Consider the following 14,905-nt stretch of genomic DNA (forward strand, 5'->3'; position numbering starts at 1 on the left):
TATGTTGATCGTATTCTCCGTCCATTTGGGGTGACCCTTCCATCCTATTTAGGGACACCCTGGATGTTCTTAAACAGCTAGAGGGGATACAGCTTGAGGATGATGTACTCTTGGGAAGTTTGGACGTGGGGGCTCTGTACAGCAGTATACAACAGAATAAGTGTAAAGGATCTGCCAGACACAACTTCTGTGTCGACGCCCATAGGTAATCAGTTTGCACCTGCTTCTATGTCTGTGAGACTGACTCCATCTTCCACCACCCAGGATGGCAGGCTTAGGAGTGGGAGAGCCTATCACAGCCTGGCCAGACGGAGCTAGCTCCCGCCCTCTGTCTATTTATACCTGCCTTTCCTGTTCCTCCTTTGCTTGTGAATCTTCTCTGTTGGTTTCCTGGCCCTGCTGCAGCTTCTTGAACTACTGATCCTCTGCTTGTGATTGACCTTGGCTTTTCTGACCACTCTTCTGCTCTGCGTTTTTGTACCTCGCTCATCTCCTGGTTTGACTCGCCTCGTTCACCACTCTTGTTGCTCACGGTGTTCCCGTGGGCAACTTCCCCATTTCCCTGGCTTCTTTGTACCCTTGTCTGTTTGTCTGTCGTGCACCTATTGAGTGTAGGGACCGTCGCCCAGTTGTACCCCGTCGCCTAGGGCGGGTCGTTGCAAGTAGGCAGGGACTGAGTGGCGGGTAGATTAGGGCTCACTTGTCTGTTTCCTTACCCCGACATTACATAAAGGGCTGTGACTCAGTGAGATACTTCCTATAATCTAGTGGTACTCAGTTTACAAGCCATAATGAGTTTGTTATGAAGTTGCTTCAATTTGTGTTGGGATGGAATTCCTTCATGTTTAGTCGGAAGTTCTTTCACCAGCTCAGAGGAGTGTCAATGGGCAGTCCATGTGCCCCTACCTTTGCTAATCTTTAGCTGGGTTGGTGGGAGAAAGAAATTGTCTTTCAGGAGATAATGGAAATTTGGACCTCAAGTGTGATCCTCTGGCTTAGATTCATTGACGATATTCTAATACTATACTATGGAATAGCTCACAAACCAAATTCAGAGGGTTTGTACACATATTGAATGTCAATGATATTAGTTTATTTTTTACCTCAGAAATACACTCGGATAAAATTACATTATTGGATATGTCTATAAGTAAATCAGTGTCAGGAAGAGTAAACACACAAATTCATAGGAAACCAACAGCTACGAACACTCTACTAAGGTGGGATAGCTGGCATCCAAAACCCCTTAAAAAAATGGATTCCAGAGGGACAATATCTGTGAGCTCGTAGAAATTGTACTAACATGTCTGATTATAAGAATGCAGCCTAGGACTTGAAAACGAGGTTTGATCGAAGGGGATATCCAGATTGGGTTCTCAAAAAATGCATATTAACATGCCCTATCAGTTGATAGGAATGAGCTTCTCAATCCAAGGATGAGAAGAATGGTGAGATCGATTTCAGAATCATAGGGACCTATCATTCACAACATACACAAGTAAGGGAGGTTATTCCAACATTCTGGGGTATTTTAAAAGCTGACCCAGACATAGGGAGTATTATAAGTGATAGGCCAGAAATAACCTACCGCAGAGGACGCAAGGAAACCAGCTACTCAGTCAACATGGTTGCCTAAACCACCATTTGGTTGTCACGGCGCGGGGTGTGGACCCACTGGGCTTGCCAACAATGTACAAAACAATGTCTATAGTTTGGAATGGGTACCTGAGGCGATGCAGACAGTAGTGGAAGCAGGACTTGAATTTCACAGCAGGTGGCACCGTGGATGCAGCGGAAGGCACGGCTTGACTTTATCAGCAGGTGACACCGTGGAATCCGTGGGAAGACTCGACTTGACTTTCACTGTAGATACAATAGCTCGGGATACAGGGTACAGGCAGCAGGAACGGGTAACACTGGGAACTGGAAAACACTGGGAGACCATTTGCAAGACAAACTTAGGTATACAACAACGCTCAGGCAAGGAACCAATGGGCAGAGCCCCTTTTTATAGTCCAGCAGCCATTTGGGATAATAATTGATGGGTGACAGCTAGACGCGTACTGGCCCATTAAGGCCGCACATGCGCGGGCGCGCGCGCCCTGCGGGAATCAGTCTGACGCCGTGAAGAGAGATGTCCATGGCCGGGGCCGTCAAGGGGTAAGTCTGAACGACGACCCCCGGCCATAGACGTTACAGTATCCCCCCTCTTACGCCCCCTCTTCTTGGGACCAGAGCGGGAAAGAAATTGCTTCACGAGGACAGGAGCATCGATGTTCTCCTCTGGCTCCCAAGACCTCTCCTCTGGACCAAATCTCCTCCAATCCACCAAATAAAACGTCCTTCCTGCTACTTTCTTGAGGGCCAGGATCTCCCTCACTTCGAAAGTTCCGGATGAACCGCCAGGAGCCACTGCGGAACTAGGAGTGCTGGAGTAGCGGTTTAGGACCACGGGTTTTTAGCAAGGAGACGTGGAAGGAGTTAGGGATTTTGAGGGTAGGAGGCAGTCGAAGCTTGTACGACACAGGATTGATCTGTAGTAGAATCTCGAAGGGTCCAAGGAACCTGGGAGCAAACTTGCAAGATGACACCCTCAGCCGGATATTCCTGGAAGACTGATAGATCTTTGTACATGGAAGAAACTGGGGAGGTTCTCGTCTTCTAGTGTCTGCCTTTCTCCTCATGCGGTCCACCGCCAGCGGAATAGAAGATCGTGTCTGCTGCCATATCTGCAGAAAGTTCCTGAAGGTAGAGTCGGCTGCAGGCACCTGGGACATAGTAGAGCCAGGCAGGGGTATACGAGGATGTTGGCCGTAGACTATGTAGAACGGGCTGGAGGTGGTGGACTCACTGGTATGGTTATTATAAGAGAACTCCGCCCACGGGAGCAGCTGCACCCAGTCAGCATGTCGTCTGGAGACAAAGTGCCGCAGATAGTTCTCCATAATTTGGTTAACCCTTTCAACTTGTCCATTGGAATGAGGATGGTAAGCTGAGGAGTAGTCCAACTTTACACCGAGTAGGCCGCAGAGTGCTCTCCAGAACTTTGAGGTGAACTGGACCCCTCGATCCGAGACAATATGCATGGGTAATCCGTGCAGACGGAAGATGTGTTGCATGAAGAGATCAGCCAGTCGAGCAGCAGAAGGCAGGCCAGTCAGAGGAACAAAATAAGCCATTTCAGAAAAACGATCCACCACCACCCAGATCACACTGCATCCTGCAGAGAGAGGCAGATATGTGACAAAGTCCATAGCAATATGCCGCTGGGGGGCATCGGGCACAGGCAGTGGTTGGAGCAGACCGGCTGGTCTGGAGTGGGCAATTTTGTTTGCTGCACACACCGTACAGGAGGAGACAAAGTCCATGACATCTTTGGGCAGCGTGGGCCACCAGAACTGACGGGCAACTAGGTCTCCCTTCTTACGTGCACCCACGTGACCTGCCAGCTTGGAACTGTGACCCCAGCGAAGGATTCTTTGTCTGTCTGCTAGGCGTACAAAAGTTTTTCCTGGAGTGATTTCTCTAACCTGCAGAGGGTTAACAGAGTAGATGCAGGAAGGATCGATAATATTCTGTGGGGACTCCACAGTGTCCTCTGTCTCAAATGACCTAGACAAGGCATCGTCCCTCACATTCTTGTCGGCAGGTCGGTAGTGGAGTTCGATCCGGAACTGTGCAAAAAACAATGACCACCTGGCTTTGATGAGGATTTAGCCGTTCAGCCGTCTGCAGGTAGGTCAAGTTTTTATGGTCCGTGAAGACCAGGATAGGATGGGCTGCGTCTTCCAGTAGGTGTTTCCACTCCTGCAGGGCCAGCTTGATGACCAGTAACTTCCCGATCTCCAATCGAGTAGTTGCGCTCTGCGGAAGAAAACAGCTTGGAGTAGTAACCACATACCACCGTCTTGCCTTTCAAACCTCTCTGGAACAATAGTGCACCAGCACCAACAGAGGAGGTGTCCACCTCCAATGAAAACTGTAGGGATACATCAGGGTGATGAAGAATAGAGGCTGATGTGAAGGCCTTTTTTAAGGTTTTAAACGCGACTTCCGCCTCTGGAGTCCATACCTTGGCATTCATACCCTTTTTAGTGAGGGTGGAGATGGAAGCTGTTAAAGAAGAGAAGTTGGGAATGAGCAGTCTGTAGAAGTTGGCGAATCCCAGGAAGCATTGTATGGCCCTTAAGCCTTGGGGACGTGGCCACTCCAGGACAGCCTTGACCTTTTCAGGGTCCATCTTGAGACCCTGATTAGAGATGATATAGCCCAGGAAGGGTAGAGACTTCTCTTGGAACACGCACTTCTCCAACTTGGCCTAAAGATGTTTCTCTCTTAATCTAAGCAACACCTGGCGAACATGGCCCTGATGACTCACAAGATCTGGGGAAAAAAATCAAGATATCATCGAGCTACACCACAACACAAACATAGACGAGATCACGAAAAATTTCATTAACAAATTCTTGAAATACTGAGGGAGCGTTACACAGGCCGAAGGGCATGACCAAATATTCGCAGTGTCCATCATGTGTGTTAAATGCAGTCTTCCACTCGTCACTCTGATGGATCCGGATTAGATTCTAAGCCCCCCGCAGGTCAAGCTTGGAAAAAATTTTCGCCCCCCGTATACGATCAAAGAGTTCCGAAATCAATGGCAAAGGATACCTGTTCTTCACTGTGATCTGGTTGAGGCCTCGGTAGTCAATGCAGGGTCGAAGGGATCCATCCTTCTTTTTGACAAAGAAAAACCCCGTTCCGGCCGGGGATGAAGACTTTTGCATGAAGCCCCTCTCCAGATTCTCTTTAATGTAGGCCGACATAGACTGGGTCTCTGGCAAGGAGAGAGGGTATACTCTACCGCGAGGAGGGGACGAGTCAGGAACCAAGTCAATAGGACAATCGTATTCTCGATGTGGTGGCAATTTCTCTGCCTCCGTTTTGTTGAAGACATCAGCAAACTGAGAGTGACAAGGAGGCAGCCCTGCCAATGGCTGATGCGGAGAAGGCTGGGATGGATGGACATGCCCCAGACAGCGGTCAAGACACTTGGGGCCCCACTGGAGAACCTCTCCGGAGTTCCAATCCAGGACTGAGGCGTGAAGACGGATCCAAGGCAAACCCAGCAGCACACGGTTGATGGCCTTGGACAGGACATACAGGGAAATGAGCTCAGAATGAAAAGCTCCCACTTGAAGTCTTAATGGCTTGGTCACAGACAATACTTGGTCAGGCAAAGGCAGTCCATCTACCGAGGCAACGATCAATGGTCTCTCCAGCAAAACAGTAGGCAATTGAAGAAGATCCACAAGGTCTTGGCAGATGAAATTGGCTGCGGAGCTAGAGTCCAAGTAGGCAGAGACTGGATGAGGTCTCTCGCCAGCGACGATGGTCACAGGAATAAACAGTTTGGAAGAGAGTTCTCTTTTAAGTGCAGTAGCGCCCAGGATTGTCTCTCCAACCAATCCCAGGCGTTGGGATTTCTTAGGCCTCTGGGGACACAGACGCACGACATGGCCGGCGAGGCCGCAATACAGACAGAGTCCAGAGGTGCACCTGCGCTGTTTTTCTTGAATGGACAGTTTAAGCCGATCCATCTGCAACAGAACCTCGGGCGCAGCAGAATAACAAGGCAAGAGGGGTTGCTGGAAGTTGGGCGCCATTCTAGGAAGCCGTTTCTCCTGTAGAATCTCTTGAGACCTCTCTCTGAGCCTTATGTCCACATGGGTAGCCAGTAGAATCAGGTCATCCAGGGCAGCTTGGAGATCTCGAGCAGCCAGTTCGTCCTTGATCTCAGGCGATAGGCCATGCCAGAAGGATGCTACCAAGGCCTCATTGTTCCAGGACAATTCTCCTGCCAGAGTCCGGAACTGGATGGTGTATTCGCCCATGGAGGCATCCTCCTGACGCAGGTTCAAGATAGCAGTGGCTGCCGACGTGGCTCGTCCAGGCTCCTCAAATACGGAACGGAACAACCGCACAAACCCCTGGAAGTCTCGGGTCTTGGGTCCCTGTTGTTCCAAGATTGAATTCACCCATGCCAGGGCCTTGCCGGCGAGTAGAGATGTAATGAAGAGATGTAATGAAGGCGATCCTGGCTCCGTCCGAAAGAAATGCTCGGGCGTGCAGAGTGAAGTGGATTTGGCATAGATTCAGAAACCCCCTGCACGAACTTGCGTCTCCATGGAACCGAGGTGGCAATGGCAGCGATAACCGAGGGTCGGAACTGGGGCTGCCAGGAGGTGTAGCAGGAGGGTCGATCGGAAGAGCTTGAATAGGAGTGGTGACGGAAGTAACTAGCGCACATAGCTGCTGTGCCATGGAGTCTACTGCCACAAAGAGTTGATCCTGTCGTACTTTCAGATCCTGCAGGTCCGACTGCATGGCTTGGGAGGATGACAGGCTCTTGATTTGGCCAGCGGGGTCCGTGGCCTGAGTGTACTGTCACGGCGCGGGGTGTGGACCCACTGGGCCGTACCGCGTAGCGGGGTAGCACCTGGCCAACAAGGTACAAAACAATGTCTATAGTTCGGAATGGGTACCTGAGGCGATGCAGACAGTAGCGGAAGCAGGACTTGAGTTTCACAGCAGGTGGCATCGTGGATGCAGCGGAAGGCACGACTTGACTTTATCAGCAGGTGACACCGTGGATGCAGAGGAAGACTCGACTTGACTTTCACTGTAGATACGATAGCACGGGATACAGGGTACAGGCAGCAGGAACAGGTAACACTGGGAACTGGAAAACACTAGGAGACCATTTGCAAGACAAACTTAGGTTTACAACAACGCTCAGGCAAGGAACCAGTGGGCAGAGCCCCTTTTTATAGTACAGCAGCCATTTGGGCTAATAATTGATGGGTGACAGCTGGATGCGTACTGGCCCTTTAAGGCCGTGCACGCGCGCGCACTTGCGGGCATCAGTCCGAGGACCCGGAGGGAGCTGATGCCGTGAAGAGAGATGTCCATGGCCGGGGCCGTCAAGGGGTAAGTCTGAACGACGACCCCCGGCCATAGACGTTACATTGGTACATATAGTTGTGGTGCCTGCAAAGCCTCTAGATCAATCTTAATGAGTAAATCATATTGTAGCACCACATCAGGCCGATCCTACAAGAATTATGATTTCATCAATTGTAAGACCCAAGGTGTTATATATTTGATGACATGCAGTTGTGGTATCCAATATGTGGGTAAAACTATTTGCGAATTTCGCAGACGTATTAGAGACCACATTAATGATACAGAAAAATGAGCTGATACTCCGATTTCACGTCATATCTGGGAATGTCATCAGGGTAATCATGACCATCTGAAATTCCTAGGCATTGAATGGATACGTCCTCATCCTAGAGGTGGTGACTGAGATAAACGTATACTTCAACGTGAAGCTTGGTGGATATTTTTATTACAGACTGTTAAACCTGGGGCCCTTAAGGATAACATTTGGTATACTTGTTTTCTATGAGGTAATGTTGGTACATGGGGTTAATAGGTCGCTATAATGGTATCGTTGGCGACCGTTCATTCATGTCCTCTGGCAAGTTCTATGGTTTATTTATATTTATATTTATTACTATCATCTATTCCTTTACAACCTCTCATTTGACATTAGTTTTATTGCTTCTCATCTATATAGTACGCCTTTATTTAGAATTCACAGCCGCTTGGAGATTCCCATGGTTATGTGGCGCTATGCTTCGTCTAATGTGCTCTGGGAGGAGGGATCTGGATGAGTCACTGAGGGGGCGCGGCGTCAGATGACGTGGTGTCCTTTGATTGGGGGTTTGCGGTAATCGTCCAGCTTCTGAAAGGGCAGGGCTAAAGGCTTAAATAGCCGGCGTTCTGTTGCATTGCTGCGGTCAGATACCAGAACCGTGCTGTTAGAGAGAAGCTCTAGCAGACACAATACTGCACGAGAAACGAATGTGCTAATCTGCCCTATCTCACTACACGCCTCTGAAGAAAAGTTCTATATAAACCAAGGATGTAGAAAAGTGTTAGGTGTTTAAGTTTGTACAGTGTAAATGCACACTCTTGTCTCCGGGTGTACAATTTTTGTCAAGTGTGAATGCACACTACTACTATAGGTGCTGCGCTGTTTCTGAGGAGTGTGAATGCACACTACCTGTATTTGCTGGTGCTCATTTCAGTGGTCTGATACTCACTCTGCTAGGTATCAGATCTTTACTCAGTGTGAATGCACACTGTGCTATTTAGTCCAGGAAGGGACAGGTGTTATATGTTTAAACTAGATATTTGGAGTAGTTTCATAATAATTTAACCTCATACAGATTATTATTCAGTTTTGGCACCTTTATCTGGTCTTACCTACCTGGTTAGCCTGGTATCTATAGATAATTATAGGCTTATTTAGCCCATTTTAAGGATATAACATTAAAATAATTTTTTTAGCATTTTTGCCCTGCCGTTATTATCTATTTCAATTGTGTGAACGCAAAAATTCTAAACAATATTTTTTCATTAACTTTAGTACACATAAAGCTCCATGAGTCGGTCACCAGCCAGTATCTACATAAAGAGAAGAAAATCCCAGGGAAGTGACCCCATTTGGGAAACTAAACCCCTTTAAGGAATTTATCATGAGGTGTAGTGAGCATTTTGATCCCACACGTGTTTTGCAGAAATTAGTACACAATGGATATTGGAGATTGAAATTGCCATTTTTCCCCACAGATATGTTATTTCAGTGCCCAATATGTTGTGCTCTGCTTGTACCACTGGAGACACACACGCGATAAATTGTTAAGCGGGTCCTCTGGAGTGCAAGTCGGGAAGGACCGCAATTTGGCTTTTGGAGAGCGCATTTTGCTTGGTAGTAGTTTCTTTCAGTGTTTTAGGGCTTATTCAGATGAGCGTGTTCGTTTTGCGACCGCAAAAAGCAGACTGTATTTGATATATAATCCGTGTTGCGTGTTCCATTTTTTATGTCCGTATGTCATCCGTTTTTAACATCTGCAAAAAAACTGAAGGAGGTGTGCTATTTCACCCAACCCTTTAAAACACCCACATTTGGGTCACATGATCGCTGTGAGCACACTTTCTATAGCTTTCGCAGCATAGAAAGCATTGTCAGATTCCTCTGCTTTGTCAGTTTGGTGTTTGACTGCATTTTTCGTAGTGAACATGGCATTCAAACCTGTCGACCGCGTTCTATTGGCGTGGCTTCTCTGGTAGATTTGGAGTGCGATTCCAGATGCTTGAGAAAGAACCGTGGAGGAGAAGGAGGCTATTGGTTCATCCTATTGTCTCCCAATGGACCTCCAAAGGGCACTTCCACAGCCTGTATCAGGACCTTCAACAGCATGTGGATAAATGTAATTCCTACTGCCCCATGTCTGTGCCTACATTTGACCAGTTGCTGCAGAAGCTTCGTCCAGCTTTAAGCTTTCAGGACACAAACATGTGGCACAGCATTTACCATGAGGAACGACTCATCGTGACCTTGAGGTAAGAACCCATATTGTTCTAAAGCAATGTTTTATTGACTGCAAGAAATTAAATAGTCCCCCCTGCCCTATTGTGACCTTATCAACGTCATATAATATTGTTAAACATTAATTGAAAAAGAATGATTTTCTATCTTGATATGCAGGTAATGTTGTCACATACAACATATTATTAATGTATGAGTTGTATAATATCCTATGAATATTAATTGTTATTAGTTTGTGTTAATTAATTAGATTTATATTTGCTCATTGTTAATTTATAAAATATATTATTCTTGTCATTTTTTTTTTTACAGACCCCTTTCCACTAGAAATAGTTTTCATTCCCTGCATTTTGTGTTCCTTTTGGGAATTTCCACCATTTCTATGATTGTCAGGTCTACCTGTCAAGTGATATGGCAAATACTGAAGGACACAGTGATGCCTCATCCCACAGCACAACAGGGGCTGTCCATTTCAAATGCCTTCATGGAATCTGCCCAGTTTCCAAATTGTATTTGAGCAATGAACAGGAAGCACATATGTGTGAAAAAGCCACCGCACTCAAAATCCCATTTCTACAATTATAAGCAATATTTTTTGGAAGTGCTGTTGGCCTTGGCTGACAGTAATTACCGCTTCATAATTGAAGACATTGGGTCCTTTGGAAGCTCTGCTGATGCTCGCATCTTTATGGCTGCCAGAATGGGTCATCGGCTCCTAACCAACCAGCTTGCCCGCCCTTCCGGAACCCCCGCATACCTCCTGCATCTTCTGGACCATTAGCCCCCTATGTCATTGTTGCTGATGTGGGTTTTGGACTGAACAGCGAATAATGCGCCTATTCCCCTGAAGAGGTTTGTATGCTCATCGGCGCATTTTCAACTCACCAGGGCACGTCGTTTTGTTGCGCTTTTGGCATTTTAACAAACAAATGGAGAGTGTTCATGTCCACTATTCAAATGGATCCAGATAATGTTAGTAGCGTCTTACAAGCATATGTCATTCTACATAATTTTACATGTATACATGATGCTGCCTTTGATGCTGATGTACTTCAAACTATAAACACATCAACACTTGTTATAGATCAAACTCAACATGGAAAGCCAGGAACATCTGGACTCTGAATCAGGGATTTATTTGCCAACTATTTCATGAGCTGTGAGGGAGCTGTTCCCTGGCAGCAAGACTGTATTCATGGAGCCACAAAAAATAGTGTAGTCAATATAGACTATTTTGAGTTTCAACATCATGTTTACTATTGTTTTATTTTGCTTTTTCACTTTACTGGATAGTGTAAGGACTCGCAAGACAAGAAGGACCCTTGATGCAAGCTTTCATATTTTGGACAAATTTCTTGCTGCATGGCATGTTTTTGGTGATGTACTTAGTACTGTATAGAACATTGGCTATGGAAATTTTTCACTCATTGCCAGTGACATGTAATGGTAGAATTTCATCTTAGTAAACAAAAAAAATAATATCTGAAATGTGTCCAAAATATCAATCAATACCTCATTATTTTTTTTTATAATAAAGTGATTGAACTGTGTGCACGCGTTTGTTTGTTTATTTATTTATAGCCATATATACTTTCAGGTCCAAACTTCACAACACACAAGTTCAAAAAACATATACATTATGTTTATTAACGTAACACACCAACATAGTGAATAATTGTTTGTTTTAAACTTAACCCCTTCCCGACATTTGCCGTATGGGTACACCATGGAATGCATTGACTTCCCGCATTTTGCCATACCCAGAAGCTGAGCCGGTGCCATCATCGTCGGATGTCAGCTGTATCTTACAGCTGACATCCGACTGTAACGGCGGGACTGAAATTAGCTTCGATCCCCGCCATTAACCCCTTAAGTGCAGCGCTCAAACACGAGTGCTGCACTTAAGGTGTTTGCAGCATATCGGAACCCCAGCAATGAAATTGCCGGGGTTCTGGTGGCTGCAATGGCAACCGGAGGCCTAATACTGGCCTCCCGTTCTGCCTAGCATGGAAACCGGTCAAGATCCGCCCGGCGGCGGAGCCTGATCGGCTTCCGTAGCCGCCGGCAAGATTGCTGCATCGTAGCGGTTACTAGCAGACCGCCAGCCCTGACAGGCAATCGGGACTGGCGACTGCTGCTATGGCAACAGGAGACACAATGGTCTCCTGCTCTGCCATTACGGAAGCCGATTAGGCCCCGCCGGGAGGACTTGAGAAAAAGTGTAAAAAAAAGTATAAAAAAAGTGTAAAAAAAAGTGAAAAAAATAAAAGTTTGAAAACAATAAAAGTTGCAAGTAATAAAATAAGAGTAAAAGGGGGATTGCGTTTTATCAAGTCCTTTTATTATTGAAAAAAAATAATAAACCATACGTATTTGGTATCGCCGCGACCGTAACGACCTGAGGTATCAAAATATTATATTATTTATTGCACGCGGTGAACCGCATAAAAAAAACGTAAAAAACTATACCAGAGTTTCTGTTTTTTGGTCACTTTGACCTATAAATATTGGAATAAAAAATGATCAAAAAGTCGCACGTATTCCAAAAATGGTACCTATGAAAACTATAGCTCGTCCAGCATAAAACAAGCCCTCATACAGCTGCGTCGACAAAAAAATAAAAAAGTTATGGTTCTCACAACTTGGCAACAGAAAAAATACATTATTTTTACAAAAGTAGTTTTATTGTGCAAAAAGTTGCAAAACATAAATAAGTCCTATAAAATAGGTATCGCCGGAATCGTACTGACCCGCAGAATAAAGTTAACATGTAATTTATAACGCTTGGTGAACGCTGTATAAAAAAACGAAATAAAACTATGCCAGAATTGCGTTTTTTTGTTTAACAGGTTTCCCAAAAAATAGGGTAAAAGGTGATCAAAAAGTCGCATGTACCCCAAAATGGAACCAATAATAACTACAGCTCGTCCCGCAAAAAAAAAGCCCTCATACAACTACGTCTATGAAAAAATAAAATTAGTTATGGCTCCAATAAGTCAGGAAATAAAAAATATGCAGTTGTTTGAAGAGGCGATTTATCAAGGACCTAAAATTAGTAAACCAGGAAAGGGAGGGCCCAAACATATCCGATCCCTGCCATTAACCCCTTCGATGCAGCAATCGAAAGCGATTGCTGCATCGTAGCGGTTACTAGCAGACCGCCAGCCCTGACAGGCAATCGGGACTGGCGACTGCTGCTATGGCAACAGGAGACACAATGGTCTCCTGCTCTGCCATTACGGAAACCGATTAGGCCCCGCCGGGAGGACTTGAGAAAAAGTGTAAAAAAAAGTATAAAAAAAGTGTAACAAAAAAGTGAAAAAAATAAAAGTTTGAAAACAATAAAAGTTGCAAGTAATAAAATAAGAGTAAAAGGGGGATTGCGTTTTATCAAGTCCTTTTATTATTGAAAAAAAATAATAAACCATACGTATTTGGTATCGCCGCGACCGTAACGACCTGAGGTATCAAAATATTATATTATTTATTGCACGCGGTGAACCGCATAAAAAAACGTAAAAAACTATACCAGAGTTTCTATTTTTTCGTCACTTTGACCTATAAATATTGGAATAAAAAATTATCAAAAAGTCGCACGTATACCAAAAATGGTACCTATGAAAACTATAGCTCGTCCAGCAAAAAACAAGCCCTCATACAGCTGCGTCGACAAAAAAATTAATAAGTTATGGTTCTCACAACTTGGCAACAGAAAAAATACATTATTTTTACAAAAGTAGTTTTATTGTGCAAAAAGTTGCAAAACATAAATAAGTCCTATAAAATAGGTATCGCCGGAATCGCACTGACCCGCAGAATAAAGTTAACATGTAATTTATAACGCTTGGTGAACGCTGTATAAAAAAACTAAATAAAACTATGCCAGAATTGCGTTTTTTTGTTTACCTGGCCTCCCAAAAAATAGGGTAAAAGGTGATCAAAAAGTCGCATGTACCCCAAAATAGAACCAATAATAACTACAGCTCGTCCCGCAAAAAAAAAAACCCTCATACAACTACGTCTATGAAAAAATACAATTAGTTATGGCTCCAATAAGTCTGGAAATAAAAAATATGCAGTTGTTTGAAGAGGCGATCTATCAAGGACCTAAAATTAGTAAACCAGGAAAGGGAGGGCCCAAACATATCTGCTGGAAGCGAGGGTGCCCGTATTATACCAGGACAACACTTTCCCAGCAAAATTCCCCAAACTGCAAAGGTGCGGAGTGTGGACCAAAAGGGGCATAAGAAAGGACGCCATATATCGGTGCGACACCGGCTGTGCAGAAAGGATTGCTTCACAGCGTAACACACATCTATGGATCATTTTATTGTTTTTTTACCCCATTATTATACCACCTGACTATGCCCCTGATGTACTCTGCCCAGCTTACATGTACCCCCACATTATAAACGGAAACACCAGCAATACTCAAACAAAACTACTACCAAGCAATATCCGCTCTCCAAAAGCCAAATGGCGCTCCCTCCGCTCTGAACCTTACAGCGTGCCCAAACAGCAGTTTCCTTCCACATATATGGCATCGCCATACCCGGGAGAACCCTTTTAACAATTTTTGGGGTGTGTGTCTCCAGTGTCAGAAGCTGGGCATGACATATTTGCCACTGAAATGGCATATCTAGGGAAAAATATACATTTTTAATTTGCACCATCCGCAGCGCATTCATTTATGGAAAAGACCTGTGGGGTGAAATGCTCACTACACCCCTTAATAAATGCATTGAGGGGTGCAGTTTCCATATGGGGTCACTTCTCAGGGGTTTCTTTTTATTATTTCACATCAGAGCCTCTGCAATTGTGAACCAATACTTTGTAAATCGCCAAATTAGGTCTCAATTTCGCATGGTACTCTCTCACTCCAGAGCCTGGTCAAATGTCCAGGCAAAATATTAGGGTCACGTGTAGGGTGTTTCTAAAACCGGGAAACACCGCATAATAATTAGAGGGCTGTCTTGTTATGGTGGCACAAGCCGGGCACCACATATTGGCATATCTATGGAAAAAATCCCATTTTCACTCTGCAACATGGAGTGCACACTAATTTCTACAAAACACCTGCGGGGTTAACATGCTCACTACCCCACTAGGTAAATGCATTGAGGGGTGTAGTTTCCAAAATGGGGTCACTTCTGGGGGGTTTCCACTGTTTTGGTCCCACAGGCGCCCAAAAACCAATCCAGCAAAATCTACACTCCAAATGGCGCTCCTTCCCTTCTGAGCCCTGCTGTGTGCCCAAATAGCAGTTTCTGACCACATATGGGGTATTGCCGTACTCGGAAGAAATTGCTTTACAAACGTTGGGTTCTTTTTTTTCCTTTATTTGTTGAGAAAATGAAAAATTTTGCGCTAAAGCTACGTTTTATTGAAGAAAAAGGATTGTTTTTATTTTCACTGCCCAATTCTAATAAATTCTATGAAACATCTATG

Source organism: Rhinoderma darwinii, chromosome 1 (assembly GCF_050947455.1).
Source record: "Rhinoderma darwinii isolate aRhiDar2 chromosome 1, aRhiDar2.hap1, whole genome shotgun sequence".
Taxonomy (NCBI): domain Eukaryota; kingdom Metazoa; phylum Chordata; class Amphibia; order Anura; family Rhinodermatidae; genus Rhinoderma; species Rhinoderma darwinii.